The following is a 16,708-nucleotide window of genomic DNA, read 5'->3' on the forward strand; positions in this document are numbered from 1 at the left end:
GCACTCGGTCGAGTGCGTGCTTGAGTGGGGGGGTCGAGCTGGACCGCGGATGCCAAAATTTTGGGCTTGCTGCTGGTAGAAGTACTGGTAGAGTGCTGGATACATGAAGTACTGAGGTGGGATGGGAGGGTAACCTGGATAGCCTGGATAATCAGCTGGAGGTGGGAAGCCATATGGTGATCTGGGCTGGAACTCGGCCGAGTGCATTTGGGGTGCTCAGTCGAGTGGGTGCTCGAGTGAGCCAGTCGAGTGCCTCGAAAATTGTTGTTCTCGGCTACTTGAACTCCTCTTCCTCTGATTTGGCTCATACATTGAAGCTCTAGCTGGTTCCACAGAGTTTGCAACTCTTGAAAGTGCTCTAGTTGAGCTACTCCTCCTCAAAGGGCTTGAATGGCTTGGAGATGAGTTTCCACTCTTCAGCTCAGCAATCTCCTTCTTGAGGCCCTTGATGGACTTGGCCATTTTGGTCACCTTCTTCTTAAGCTTGTCAAACCTCTTCCCATGCCACTTGTTCAACCTTTGCAAAAGTGTCAATCTCTTGCTATTCTCTCTCACTCCTCTACTATCCCTTGGGTTGGGCTCATAATCTTCAAAATAGAACTGCTCCTCTCCATCAGCCATTTGCACATCTCCAGCTCCATCAACTCTAGGTTGAACTATCCCATCAAACAAGTGCTCATCAGCTGGCCAAAAGTCAATGTTGGCTCCTTATTGAATGGTGGTGAGCTCTTGGTTAGGCAAGATCAATTGTTTCTTCCCAAGTGTTGGAAGCTCAAAATTGAAGATGTGATTTCCTTGATGCATCTCCTTGGCTAGGATGAGAGTGGAGGTGAGCTAGCTTGAGTCAATCCATCTTGGTGAGACCCTTTCTCCTCTAAGTGGGACCTTGGCAGCTTGTAGAATTGGAGTGATGATGCCTCCAATGGTGAGTGCTCCTCTTGGACCTTTGTTCTCCAACTTGCCTACCCGACTTCTCAAATATATCATGTGGTCTATGAGCACCATTGCAAGATCAGTCTCCACAGTGCTCCCAAGAATGATGGTTCCATCTCTTGCCTTGAGGATGATCCCATTGAGAGCCATGTCAATCATCTTAAGCTCACCCTCATTGATATTCCCAGTTTCCTTCCTAGCAAAGAAGGTGTTGGCAAGAGCTTTGTGGAAGTATCTTAGGACTGGGCTCCTTATCCTTGAACTCTTGGAATTGGAGGATGAGTAGAGTTTGTTTTCCCCAATGGTTTCCCAAACTGAATAGAGCTCCTCTCTTGGTATCATCAAGCTTCTATTACTCCCAACTTCAAAACCAAACACATTGGCTATCTTCTTCATTGAAAGCTCATGCTTCTTCCCCTTGATTGTGAAGGAAATGTGACCAGCTCCAACCTCAGCATCCTTCCTTGCATATGTATGCAGCTTGACAGTGGCTAGAAACTCACAACTTTCTTCTTTGTAGCCCTCCATGCAAAGCCCCATGAACTTGGTTAAGTTACTCTTTTCAAAAAGATACTCCACATCTTCATCAATGGCAAGCTTCTCCATGGTTTCCTTGTGAGGATATCTAGTCCCCAAGAACTCCATTCTCATAAAAGCTTCATACAACTGCCTCTTAGTCAACCCACAAGATTCTGCTTCTCCATCATCCTCTAGCTCTTCTTCTTCATCTTCTTCCTCACTCTCACTTTCAATCTCCTCTTGTTCAACCTCAACTGTTGGCCTCTTCCCTTTGGCCTTGTATTTCCTCATGAACTCATTAAGGGTTGGCTCCCTTTCTTCTTCGCTTTCAGTCCTCTTAGGATCTTCCTCAACTGACTCATTCCTTGGATATGGCACCTGGCTCGACCGTCCACTCGGACCACCACTCTGTCGAGTGCTTGATCGAGTGGGGCGTCGAGTGGTTCTTGCAAATTCTCCTCTTGATTCAAGGCCAGCATCACGACGTTCTATGGAGTTTGCAGCCGCTTGTTGAGACTTCCTGGTAATCCTTGAAGACATTTTTCAATAGAACTGAAGGGAATAGACTCAAAGCTCAAAGTTAATAGGTTAATGACCCAAAAACTTGAAAGAACTAAGCTTGAGCAAAAGATGAACTTTGAGAGAGATTTTAAAACTTGAATTTAGTTGTTTTGAGCAAATGAGAGAGTGTGAGAGGTATAGGATCGTGCAAGCTCTATTTAAAGAAGCTAAGGGGACAAGGAGACAAGGGTGGAGCGTCCATACCATTCAAATTTGAAATGGGAATCTTTGACTTGCTTTTTGCTGCCACTCGACCCCACACTCGACCAGCACGTGGTCGAGCTCCCTTGACCAAAGTTTGAAAATTCAAATTTTTCTTCTTTTTCTTCCCTCCACTCGATCATTCTAGAGGAATGAGAGTCGAATGGGCTTTACTTCATTTCCAACTCGGTCGAGTACCTCTCGTGGGCTGGTCGAGTGGGCTTGTGTTTCTCCTTCCCCAAGTCCAAATTTCTCCATACCCATCTATACTTCCATTAAAAGGCCTGCCCAACACAAAAATAAAAGAAAACACATTAAAACTACTAAGAAAATAAAGCATATTTACAAAGGATACCGTAGGGACTTCCTCCCTAGTGAGCTTGTTTATAGTCACTAAGCTTGACTTTGACTGCCTTCTTAGGCCTGGTCTAGATACCAAGGAGGTGATGAAATCCTCCCTGGAACCTCTTGATCACTGTGAAGTTGATCCTTGATCACCTCACCCTTAACACATAAACCATACTTCTTCTTGATTTTGAGCCTTGGTCTTGCTTTCCTCAAAGACCTCTTGTTTAGCTTGACTTGGAGATCCTCAACCATACCAGTCAACTCTTGAACTGACCTCTTAAGCTTTTCCACAGAATCTTCTTGAAGTGAGGGCTCAGCCTTTGGAGTTGCCTTATCACTTAAACCTTCTTGACCACCTTTGTCCTCTATAGTAAATGGTTGATTATCAATGGTAGGAAGGTTGGTTGGGTTATAGATGTTGAACTTCATAGCTATACCCTCAGCAATGTTCAAGGTCACAAGACCTTCCTTGACATCAATGACTGCCCCAACAGTGGCTAAGAATGGCCTCCCAAGAATGATAGGATCTTCAGGCTCCTTATCCATCTCTAGAACCACAAAATCAGTATGAACCCTTGCTCTCCCTATCTTCACTAGAATGTTCTCCAACTTGCCAACCACATCTCTATTTGACCCATCAGCTAGGCATACATGAAGGTTGGTGGACTTGAAATCAGTGTGCCCAAGCTTTTGAGCTATAGAATAGGGCATCACACTGATTGATGCTCCCAAGTCACATAGGCACTGGTTGTAGTGGAGATAACTAAGTGTGCAAGGCAGATAGAATGGCCCTGGATCCTTAAGCTTAATTGGGATGATCACTTCTCATCTTGAGCTTGAGCCTTCGTCTTTGACAAATCAAGCAAAGAAACTCTATAGAGAGGATACGGTTCATACTGTTCCAAGGCAGGTCCTCTCTCCTCTTCTTGGTAAGCAATGATGATCTCTTGTATGGCCATCACTTCCTCTTGTTTCTCAACCACAACTTCTTCCTTCAAAGCTTTCTCATCCTCTTGTTGCTTAGCCATCATCTCCTTTTTCCCAATTATTTCCCTTAATTCCTTAAGCTTATGTGCTTTGAAACGTCCTGGGAATGGTAGAGGCGGTTTGTAAGCAGGAGGGATGTACTTAGCAGGCTTAAACAGCTTTGGAGTCTTCAGCTCGATCGACCACTTGAGCATGCACTCGGTCGAGTGGTTGTTCGAGTTCCTGGTCGAGTGCAATGGCGGACTCCATTTGCTTTGCACAAACGTCACTTGGGGCTTCAGTAACTGATGAATTCCCCCAAACTTGGACTTCACTGTCCATAGTGACTTCCTCATCAGAGATATGGATGGCTTTAGCAGTGAACTCCCTTGGATTTTGAACAGCTTTTCCAGGGAGTTGGTTGGGTTTAAGAGCTGAAGTGGAGGCAATGTTGCTCTCCATATACTTCACTCTAGAGTTGAGACCTTCAAACTTCATGTTCAGGTCATTATACTGGGATGTGAGCCTTTGATTCAACTCAGCAAACTATTTGGCTTCCTCAATCTTTCCATGTGTTTGCCCAATCAACAACTGTTGCATCATAGCTCTTAAGTCTTGTTCTTGGCCTTGGTTAGTCTGAAACCCTGGTGGGGGACACAACTGAGGCTGGAACACTTGATGTTGTTGTTTGGGGACATAGTTGTTCTGTTGTTGAGGCTGTTAAGGTGGATAGACTTGGTCTTGTGGATTAGCTACATTGGTGCTTCTATAGGAGAGGTTGTTGTTCTTGAACCCTCCTTGGTTGTAGCCTTTGAATCCACCCTGGTTTTGCATATAACAGAGCTCAGCAAACTCATTCTCCCCCTCTTGAACTTGAACCTCTTCCTCACCAATGAAGTGAATGGACTTTTGTTGGCTAAGGAGGATTTTATCAAGCTTCTCATTAACCATCTTCAAATCCTTCTTGTATGTGTCCTCTTTGTCAGTGGAGTTAGACCTTATGGTTCTATCATAGTCCTCATTGTAATTGCCATCTGACTGTGTAAGGTTCTCAACTAATTCCCATCCTTCTTCCACATTCTTGTTGAGGAAGTTGCCATTTGAAGCTGTGTCAAGAAGCATCCTGATCTTGGGAAGCACTCCTCTATACAAGGTCCTTAGGAGTGACTCATTGCTGAAGCCATGGTGAGGACACTGAGTCTGAAATCCTTTGAACATCTCCCAAGCTTCACAAAAGCTCTCATTGTTTCTTTAAGCAAACCCAGAAATTTCATTCCTCAATCTAGCAGTCTTTGCATTTGAGAAGAATTTTGCCAGGAAAGCCTTCTTGCAAGCATCCCATGTGGTTATTGCTCCAGTAGGAAGAGTCTTCTCCCAAAGGTGAGCCTTATCTCCAAGTGAAAATGGAAAGAGCCTCAACTTGAATCCATCCTCACTCACTCCATTAATCTTGGTAAGACCACAGATTCTATCAAATTCATCAAGGTGGTCTAGAGGATCCTCCATTGGCAACCCATGGAATTTGTTGGCTTGGATCATGGAAATCAGTCCACTCTTGATTTCAAAGTTGTTGTTTGGTACTGTGGGAGGCACAATGCCAGCTCTCTGGTTGTGGGTATTGGATGCATCTCCAGCACCAAAGTTCCTTGGTCTTGGAACTGGATCTTGTTGCTCCATTATCACTTGATCTCCTTGCTGTTCTTGAATTACTCTTCTTTGCTTATATCTCAAACCCTTTTGCAGTCTGTGGATGTTGTCAATAGGCCTTTGAAGATTGTCTTTCCCCTTTGACCTTGTGTGCATCAACAAACTGAGATACTGACTCGAACAGGTGCATGGTCGAGTGCAGGCTCGAGTGAGTGGTCGAGTCGACATGGAACTGGTGTCTATTTAGATACGCTGTCAGACTCGATTAAGTGCTCGATCACTACTCGGTCGGGTGGTGGTCGAGTGGGTGGTCGAGTGGGTACCTGAAACTCAAGACAGCCAAGCAAAAGAAGATTCGAGTTCAGTAACTTCACAAGTGTATAAACAAACTTAATCTTAGACTAATATTGATCCTAAATGTCACAAAAACACTCTCAAATGGACAACGACGCCAAATTGAAACAAGATATATTTGGTGGGTGATGGATTGATGGATGTATGCAATGGTGAGATATGAATGAATGGATGGTAAGGTGTTTCAATTCCCCTTATGCAGTTGCATTATAAGAGGTGTCAATCTAATCTGAGAGTTGTGAACAATCAAGATGTGTATATGAGCATAAGTTAAGCCAAATATGCAAAGGATGTTTGTCACTAACAATCCTATTGATGAAATGTAAAGAGCAGAAAGTAAAGCTACTAGAACTAGATGCTAAATGTAAATGGAACAGAATGATTATCACTAATATGAAGCTAGAACAGAAATGGAAACTATACTAATGAACTAATGCAAGACAAGTAATGAACAGGACAATAAGTAAATGCAACAGAAATACAACTGGAATGAGACAAGAGATAAGACAGAACAACTACAAATCATAAACAGGAGTTCTGGGGATGAACTCGAGCAAGCACTCGATCGAGTGTAGATCGAGTGCAGGGTCGAGCTGGGCAAATCCGTGAAACAGAGCAATACAAGAAAAACAGAGCAATACACAAGCGAATCAAACAACGATCAAACAGCAGGATTAAGACTTCAAAATCAATAAACAAGGAAGGCCTTGAGGAGGGATTCATGGGCTGGACTAATGAATGAGGTCATCTAACTTGGTCAACAAATCTCAAGCAAACTTTGAGCTAATCTCTAGACATATATTTCTAAGACAAGTTTAATCCACTCTCATGGCAAGAAACAATCAAACCTATGCATCTCTAGACTTGTTCTCACAAAGTAAAGAATCTACACAAGCAGGCATTAAGCAATACGTCTCATACTAAACAAGACCTCTAATCTCTTAGCAAGCCTAATTGTAAGCTCTAGATCTAGCCTTATCTATGCTTCTTAAACATTGGTGTGATGCTAAGATGCTTGAAATCAAACCCTATACTCTCAGTTATAGGATCAACATTAAGAACATCTAGCCTAGAAGAGCTTCTACCACAATCAAGCTTGACCAAAGCAAACAAACCTCAAACACAGCCCAGCCTAACCCATCCTCAAGATCCTAAGCTACTACTCACAAGAACACATGATGAACATCAAAGTCATAAACCCAGAAAATACTGAAACTTGCATCAAATGAAAGATAAAGCAAAGATCTACAATATTCAAGAAGGAATCAAACACGAATTCTTAATATCTTGAAAGTTATGAAACCAACAAAATCCAGGAATCTTATGTTTTCTCTCTTAAAAGAGTACAAGATCTAAGAAAAATAAAAGTGCAAAAGGAATAATTCCCAAAAGGGTAAAAATTAGGTTTCTGACTATTCTAAAAAGCTGGACTCTTGGTGGCTACTGGGTACAAGGTCTTTAAATAGAAAAAGTAGTGGAAGTCCTAAAAATGCTAAAAGACAAATTAGCTAGGCGGCTCGGCCAACTCGACCTGGTGCTCGGTCGAGTGACAGGTCGAGTTGGCTTCTCTCGTGCAGCTTCCACTCGGTCGAGTCCCTCTCTGCACACGGTCGAGTGTCTGGTCGAGTGGGCGGTCGAGTGGGACTCTGGACCTTGGTTCTTCAGCCTTAACTCTCTTGCTTTCCCTTCATGATTGCCTCACTTCTCCTCAGCATTGCTTCCACGCTCCTTAAACTCCAAAATCACCTGACTATGCATGAAAAGATGCAAATGCAATGCAATTGTACTCTAATGCATGATTGGTCCTAAAACTATGCAATAATGGTAAAAATGGATAGCAAAAGATGAAAAAGATGTGAATTTACTAAAGGAAAACAGGGTAAAATATATGAACATCAGGAAGTGATATGTCGCAATTCTGCAAGTGAGGACAAAACACAAGGAATATCATGTGACGATTTGTAGTTCGGTAAAAAAGTCTTTAAAGCGTCTCAGACATAGCAAACCAACCGTCGGATATATGTGAGCCCACAGACCATGAGTGGGCGTGGAGCCCACTAAGAGACGTGTGGGCCCATAGGCCGGAAGTAGACATGAGGCCCACAAAGAGAGGTGACAAATAGGGTGTTACAAATGGTATCAGAGCCGAACCTAGACAAGTGTACAGTTAAGAGGGCTCATACTGTCAGAGGTGATGTTCTTGGTGCGCAACGAGGGCGTCACGATTTGTTAGTGAGGGTGAATTGTGACACCTTGATCTGAAGAGACGTTTAAAAGAATTGATTTGACCATTTATGTAACCAAAGTGCAATAATCATTTCGTCTAATGGTCCCGAAAATACTTCTTAGTTAAGCGTGCTTATACTGGAGTAGTTTGAGGATGAGTAATCTTCCGCGAAGTGATTGTCAGAACCGTGCGAGTGAGGATAAATAAAACGACCGTCCCATTTTTTTAAATAATATTAAACTAGTGATCTCATACTCACTAACAACCTAACCACATTCAAACCAAACAGCGAATTAACCAAACATAAACCAATGAATTAAATAAACCAATAGTGTCTAACCAACAATACCAATTATATAAACCAAGTCATAGAACAATGAATCAGCAACCTAAACAACCGTTCTAGACCACTACATTCCATTCTAGCAACCTAACAACAACATAGATCAACAAACAACCAAGCCATTAGAACATCGTCCACTTCATTGCCTTGATTCCATGATCACACTTTCCCTTTACCTGCACCACAAACACAAATTAAGATGCATAAGTATTATCATAAATACTCAGCGAGGCAATCCTCCCATCTAATGGGCTATACACACAATCAACTGAGAATCTGATGTTTATCAAACAACAAACAAACACAAACAAACCTGGAAAAGCAAGTATTAGCCGCCTGCTAAAAGGGTTGGTGTCAACCGACACCTGCCTGTTGTCGACAGACACTGACTCTTGGTGTCGACTGACATTGGGTCGACACTGACTATTGGTGTCGACCTACACTGCCTCTCAGTTTCGATCAACACTGCTCCTTGGTGTCGACCGACACTGCTCCTCGGTGTCGACCGACACCCCTCCTCGACACGAAAACCCTAGTACCAACACACGCCAAGTCTCCGCACCGTCAACTCCTTAGTGTCGACCGACATCCACCTGGTGTTGATTGACCCCAACTCCGCAGACATGTTCTGCTCGGAGCCGAAATTTGAATCTTCGGTTTTCAACTTCTCAAAATAGTCCAAAACTCTCCCAAAAGCCATAAAAACTCATGGGAACCACGAACCAACCAAAATCATGCAAGGAAACACCACAAACAGACATAAAACAAGCAAAAGAAAGGTATCTCAGGCTTAGGTTCAGCCGTGGTCATGCACTCACCTGTTTTGCAGGAAGTTTCTGACCAAAACCGACGAATCCAACCCTTTAGAAAGCTTCTCTCTCGTTTCTAGCACCAGATCTCCACTCCATAGGAACAGATCTCAGAAAACAAGCCAAGAAATCTCCAAAAAAGTCTATAACTCTCAAATAATCTTTTCTCCCTTCTTTTTTCTCTCTGTAGTCGACAAAATAGGCTTTCCGGAAACCCTCAAGTTGACTTCTCACGGTTTAGGCATCCAAAATCCAACCAATTTTTAGTTTTGATGATTTAAAACAAACAGGATCGAACCGGAAATTGTTGGTGTCGACCGACACCCTCCTTGGTGTTGATCGACACCCACCCCCAAAACCGACTATTTAGTTTGCGGATGTTACAATTCTCCCCCACCAACATAGATTCATCCTCGAATCTCGAACAACCATCAGTCAAGGACTCCCATGCAACCGCTTCCACGTCCCGCACCTCTTCCGACCGATCTACGAAGGTTACCTTCAGGCGATAAACCCACGTTCCATGATTATTTGCTTTCGACTTTTGGACTTTCATATACTCATAGTCTCAACCTTGAGTTTTAACTGGCTCCTCATCAGGCCTTAGCCTGCATGCCATAATTTTGGCTCCTCATCGGTCCTAAGCCTGCATGCCATAATATATAAGAAAAGTCCAATATTCATCTCTCGGGTTGCCACCCTACAGCGCGCCCCCGGATCGTCATCCAAAGTCAATATACCATTCATACCATATGACTGTACTAGGCTGGTTCAGATTATGACGGTACCCAAGAGTCATTCAGGACCAACTTTCCTTAGAACAAACAATTTTGAACATGTATGTGTCCTATCTCCTAACCAGGTCTCCCTCCTGTGGCTTGCGTAAAACATTACAATGTTCTACCAACCACATATTTCCTAACTGGATTACCTCATGACCGCACAAGGATCATTAAAATGCCACAAGGGTGCCACTAAAGCAAAAAAATGTCCTAAACAGGTCCACCACCAAGCTGACAATGCCTAAACAGACCACCACCAAGACCAAACAAATGTCCTAAACAGGACTGCCACAAAGGCCAAACAATTATCCTAACAAGGACTGTCACCACGGCCACACATCCCGAAGAACCATCACGAAGACCACTCCTCCCGAAGGACCATCACGACGATTGACAACAAGATTTCCACCCAAGGTATCAATTCCCTATGCAGTTGTAGTACAAAAGGTTATCAATCCAAATGGTTGTAATGCTAGCAGATAGAATGCAATAAGCACTATGCAAGTCAAGCCAAGTAATAAAACGGGTTTTAACTAACAACTTAATATGAACATAAATAAAAAGAATAAAGCAAGAACTACTCGACCAAGGTACACGATGCAAGCAGTCGAGTACCAGATCGAGTAGGTGATTGGGTTACAAGAAACTAAAAACAAAATGATGAACCACTCTAAGGTCCACACGATTCAAGTGATCTAGTACTTGATCGGGTGGGGGATCAAGTTATTGCAAAAACTGTAAACAATCAAAATACAAAAGCTCCTAAGGATGGGGTAACTGGTTCATAAGCATTCCTAATCAACCGAGAATGTTTTAGATGCCTCAAGCAATATATTCCCTAGACAATGAATCTCTAACCCTTGCTAATCCATTCTCATGGTAGAAACAATCAATCTTAATTACTTCCCTACCAAACTCTCGTTGGAGAAACATGACCAAGCAGGAAGTAAAATCCGATCCACTAATGTCAATGAATCCCTTACTCATCTAATCTCTTAGGCTAAGTGAATAAATCTCTGGCATTAGTTGGTTCAAGCGTTTCAACAAACATCTCTCGATGCAGAAACACCTAAGATCTAATCTCAACCTCTCGGTGTAAAACTAGCATTAAGAATACTAATCCAGAAGAGAATTTTTAATAAGAACAATCAATCTAAAACATCCTAATCGATTAAGAACACTTACTAACCTATCCCATCCCTAGAAAATTTGGTTCACTACTCAGGTTTCATCACAAACAACACAGAAAACGAGATGAATAGAAATTGCAATGAAAAGTAATGAGTACAAATCGAAAACGGTAAAGAACATAAAGTACAATTGTAAACTGAAAAAAAAACACTTAAAACAAATCAAAGTGTTAAGATCGGCTGGAAATTGCCTCTGTAGCTCTCGCTCTCTCACTGTGTCGTGTGTGACGTTCTTGGTTGTGAGAAAATAGGAAAGGGTTTATATATGGAAACCCTTTGACCTAGCTGCATAGCATTGTCTGAAGGCCTACACGAGGCTAGGGTCGAGCACCTCCTCGGGTTAGGCTTTGGGTAGTTCCTTTTGAGCCTAGATCCGCTTGATCGGGTTAAGGTCTCGGGCTGTTTTTCTTGCACGATCACACTATCGAGTAGATGCTCGGGTTTCTCCTCATTCGTGTTATTTTAAGACTCCAAAGCACCTGTTTTCATCCAAAATGCAACAATTCAACACCCTAAATAACCTATGCAAATATATAAGGTTAAAGACCTAAAAATGCTAAGGTTAGGCTCTATACAATACAAATCATGACTAAAAAGATGCCTAAAAAGGTGTAAAATAGAGAGACATCATACCCCAAAACTTATCTCTCGTTAGTCCTCTAGCAAGAAAGTAAGAGGATGAGGTTTGAAAGTGGGGAATCAGAGCCAAAACTTTCTGACCGATTAGTTAAATTCAATATCCAAGTTTTTAACTCTAAGGTGCATAGTGAAGGAGTCTACTTAAGAACTTTCGCCAATCCCTTCACAACAAAACCTTATTCTACCCTTAATCTACACATGCATTCAGATCCGTCATTCCCTTTAACAATTATTAGCAGTAAACCATGAATCAATGCATTGTCAGCAAACTCAGTTGGCTAGGATGAATGGATTAGAGACAAAGGTGGTCTCTTTTTCAAAGGGTTTATCTTTTTTAAACTGGTTTCTCTCAATAAAAATGAATTGAGCTTTAGGAGAATGCTAAAGGTAAACTTCAATAGATACTTACAAGAATAGGATCCCATCTACCCTACTTTCCTAAGTGATATATAACACATATATTATATTGTTGACGATAATGTTTTCTTGACAAATAAATAATTTGATATATATCACATTGTAACAAATATCACCTTAAAAACTACAGGAAGAATAAACGGCATCAATGACTACCTCATGATCTTTTATCTTTAAGAGAGTTTCTTTCTTATTTATATTCCATGAAAATATTCTTTAAATGCTTTGATGTTGATTATCCATTGCTGACCTGATTGTATATAGCATTTATGATTAAATGCTGATACTAACATAATATTATTATGTATAAAATCTGAATATACCGAATTTCATTAACATTACTTAGTGAAAGGTACATATATAATATCGTATCATATATCATCTTTATCAGGCTTGTTTACCAATCGAAGCAAGTGTAGTGTACCATATAAGAATTCTCAACCGATTGATGAATGTGCCTATCTTAGCTCACTTTCCATGATTATATGACCAAACGGTTAAATCTGACTTGAAATCTAATAACATATTTAATAAAGTATGTCATGTATTTTTCCACAAACTCATTAGTTTCATACAATGAATGAGATTTCAAAGATTTTAATTTAGTCATGTGTATTATTATCTTTTTAAGTTTTAGAAATTTATTTTAACCATTTTAACTAGATTTCCTTCATCATTATCTATGATGCGTACAATGCACTCGCAGTCTTTCGACATCTATTTTATTTTCACCTTCTATTGGCTCACATATAATATATAGAGAAATATCCTAAAATAATATTAAAACAAGTTTTATGGACAATTATAGCACACACTCCAAAAATTTTCAAAAATAGCACTATTTAACACATTACAATATTTAAAATTAATTTTTAGAATTCTTTTATTTAGGTTTGGGTTCTCAATTTCACATATAGGGTATAGTTTTGAGGGGTAGGGTTTGTTATAAACCACTTAAGGATGGATTCCATAACCAAGCCCATACACGGTCCATACACTGTCCAAGACTTGAAGCCCATTCGGTCAAGGCAAGGAAGCCCATCGGCCATTAGTCTTAGCTTATGTCGGTCTAAGTGTTTTGCGTTTCCTATTGTGATAATGCCTAGACTTTACTATATATATGTAACCTCTATCAATTCTATGGAATAACAATAAGAGATTTCAACCTTTGAATCCTCTAATTTACAACATGTTATCAGCACGATAGCCCTAAATATCTAGCTGAGTAAAACCCTTACCCTAAAAGCCGCCGCCTCCTTCCCTTGTTCGAAGTTACTAACGGCGATCGATCCTTGCTCATCCAAGTTCGGTCCGGGGTGAGTTTCTGTTTGGGTTTTTGTTCGAGATTTGATCGAGGTTCGCGGTTCGTGATCCTGTCCGAGAGAAGCGGTTCCTGCTCATGTTCTGTCCGAGTGCTGTCCAATTCCTGTCCGAGGTTTGTGATCGAGAGATAGGTACAACCGAGGTCTGTTAGGTCCCGGTTCATATCCAGTCAGACCCCTATTGGTGAAAGGTAAATAAGATCAAAACCTCCTTAAGAACATATGAATCGAATCTGATCTATAAACTTATTGGAACCCTAAAACTACAAAGTAAACAATCAACAAACAAGTTTTATGCTAAAACCCTATGACTTTAAAACTTAAAATCGGATGTCTTGTTGCTTAGGGTTGCATAGATTAATTGTGAATTGAACCATATTATATCATGATTAAAATCCAATTATGATTGTTTGATTACTTGAGTTCTGATTGCTTGAAACCTTAGAACTAAACACTAAGATCCGAATTCCTTAAGATTAAAAGTTTAGCGTTGATTGATTGTTTGTTGCATAAGAACCCTAGAACTAAAACTATTAAATTCGAAATTCATAGAAGAAAATTTAAACTGATTGTTCTAAGGATTAAAACCAATTAAGATTATTTGTTTATTAAATCCCTAAAATTCGAAATCCCTAAGAAAGACATTAGTCTGATTGTTCTAGGATGAATCCGATTGTTCTTAAAATTATTTGTTAAATTTCCATAAATCTAAAAATTGAAATCAGGATTAAACATAGATTAGGATAACTTCTAAATTATTTTGTGTAATTATCCTAAAAATCCTAAGAAAATATTTACTAAACTTACCTTATTCCTATTTGGAAAAGGAAAATTTAAGAAAAGGAAAATCAATCTAAGAAAAGGAAAATTACTAAAACTCAAATTACTTAAGAAAAAACAAGGAAAACTTTGCATGCTAGTATCTATCTAGGATTTATTGTTTTCCATGCATACCAAAGCCGAAAATTATAAGAAAAAGCAAGGCATGTTTCGGTTTCAAATACCGCATGGCCTAAGACATGGTTTGTTCTCAAATACGGCATGACCTATAAATTGAATGCATGGTTCGGTCTCAAATACCGCATGCTAATGATCTGATGCATGTCATATATTTTATAAATGTCAAAGATTAACAATCTCCAAATACAATTATATATCAAAAGGACCGATGCAAATGCATTGAGATTAATAATGATCGCACTGAAAAAAAGGTAGACATAAAATGATTATGCATATACTCTATTATCTTGCTGAGAGTTTAGAAAACCAGTACCTCATGATAGATGATCCTCTTGACCTTTGGACAGAGCTTAAAAAAGCAGATATGGACACCAAAAGATGGTGCTCCTACCAAAGGCTCAATTCGATTGAAAAACCTAAGGATCCAGGACTTCAAATCCGTGGATGAGTGTAACTCAGAGCTTTTTAAGATTATCTCAATCCTAAGGTTGTGTGGTACTGAGATTAGTGAGAAGGATCTCCTAGAGAAAACATTCTCTACTTTTCACACCAACGATATACTGCTTCAGCAACACTATCGTGAAAAGGGGTTTTAAACCTATGGGGACCTAATATCTTGTTAATCTCTATCAAGAGAGTTTGAAAAAGAATCCAGAAGCTAATTTGGTGCATCTCGATGGTGAAGGAGAATTTGGCCATGAGAATGATGACCAATTAGATTATGACACTTCTGGTTGCTTAAATGTTGCTTTGGGTTAATTTTTATGTTTTATGACTTTGAATTTTATTGGATTATTATTTTGGTTTAAATTCAATTATTTTATTTCCTTCCTTATATATATATATATATATATATATATATATATATAATCGATTGTGTTATTAAAATTAAAACATAAATTCTTGTCCATATTAGAAATGGCTAAGGACAAGAACATAATTGTGGTGGATAGTGGATTAAACAACACAATTTTGAAGGATAAAGAGATATCTTGAAAAATCTCATAATGAAAATGCCAATATTAGCAAGATAGTGGGTATAGCAAGCCTAAGTGAAGGCTACGGCCAGGCATATATTTTTATGGCACACATCTTGAACTAAGTGATACCTTGTATTCACCCATCTCTAAGAGAAACTTTTTGAGCTTTAAAGACGTTCGATTGAATGGTCATCATGTTATATTAAAGGGTGAAGGAAACAAAGAGTTCTTATATAATTACTAAAATCGAATAAGGACATAAGAAAGTCCCAGAGACTATACCTGCACTAGCTACTGGTTTATACCATGCTAAGATTAATATGATATAAGCTAATTTGGCAATGAATAAGATAATTCACTTTATGGCATGACCGGTTTGGCCATCCGGGTTTGAACATGATGCGTAAATTAATTATGAATGGGCACACTCTTAAAGAGAGAAAAGTTATCCCTAAAACTCACGTGTGTAGCATGTACACAAGGAAAACTTATTATAAGGCCATCACCAGATTTTCCACTTAAGACTATATGTCTAGAAAAGATTGGTGAATTTATATCCCAAGCATTTAATAATTATGGTATGTCCATGGGGGGAAGTGTGGACCACCCTGTGGCACATGTACATACAGAGAATGGATTAGATGAATCCTTCATTAAATGTATTAAATTAAATGCTCGACCATTACTCATGAGATCGAAGCTTCCTGTGTCGGCTTGGGGACACACAGTATAACATGCAACAGAGCTTATACGCATCAGGCCATCTAGTGAGTATAAATATTCCCAAATTAATAACGGGTCATAAGCCAGATATATCCCATCTAAAATAATATACGGGTGTGCCGTTTATATTGCATCATCAGAGAGAACAAAGATGGGATCTCAGAGGAGGATGGGAATATATTTTGGATATGAGTCTCCCACTATTATTAAGTATCTTGAGCCGACCACAGGAGATTTATTTAAGGCCAGATGCATGGACTGTCAGTTTACAGAATCCGAATTTCTTATGTTGGGTGGAGAGACAAGCAAGCTGGTTAAAGAAAAATTATGGAATCAAACATCCTTAAATTGGCAAGATCCTCGGACTCTAGCATGTGATGCAGTCATGCAGAGGTCCAGAAAATTATTCATTTGCAAAGCTAGCTAATAAATTGCCAGATTCCTTTGCTGACCCAAAGAGAGTTATGAAATCGTACATACCAGCTTGTAATGCACCAGTACGTATTGATGTTCAAAAAGGAACACAATCAAGTTGCTACAGAGTCTAAGGCACATTTGAAATGTGGTAGACCATTAGGTTCCAAAGATAAGAACCCTCGGAAATCTAAAAAAGGTGCAAAACAAACCGAGGTTAAGGACTTAACAGACATGGCCGCGGCAAATCCTAACGTACCAAATGAGGTTTGGGACGCTGAACCTCAAGGACCTAAAGGTATTGATAATAATGAGATCTCAATAAATTATATCATGTCTGGAATTCAATGGAACTGTAAAGATGTCGACATCG

At 39.9% G+C, this 16,708-nt stretch overlaps 1 non-coding gene across 1 annotated transcript; it reads left to right on the plus strand.

Annotated features, from left to right (window-relative positions):
- Nucleotides 1-4,705: 4,705 nt before the first annotated feature.
- Nucleotides 4,706-4,812, plus strand: LOC147930971 (small nucleolar RNA R71). The gene has a single exon (XR_015576848.1). It is a non-coding gene; the product is annotated as a small nucleolar RNA R71 (small nucleolar RNA).
- The last annotated feature ends 11,896 nt before the right edge of the window (nucleotides 4,813-16,708 follow it).

This window comes from Camelina sativa, chromosome 12, assembly GCF_030686135.1.
Source record: "Camelina sativa cultivar CO46 ecotype springtype chromosome 12, ASM3068613v1".
Lineage (NCBI taxonomy): Eukaryota > Viridiplantae > Streptophyta > Magnoliopsida > Brassicales > Brassicaceae > Camelina > Camelina sativa.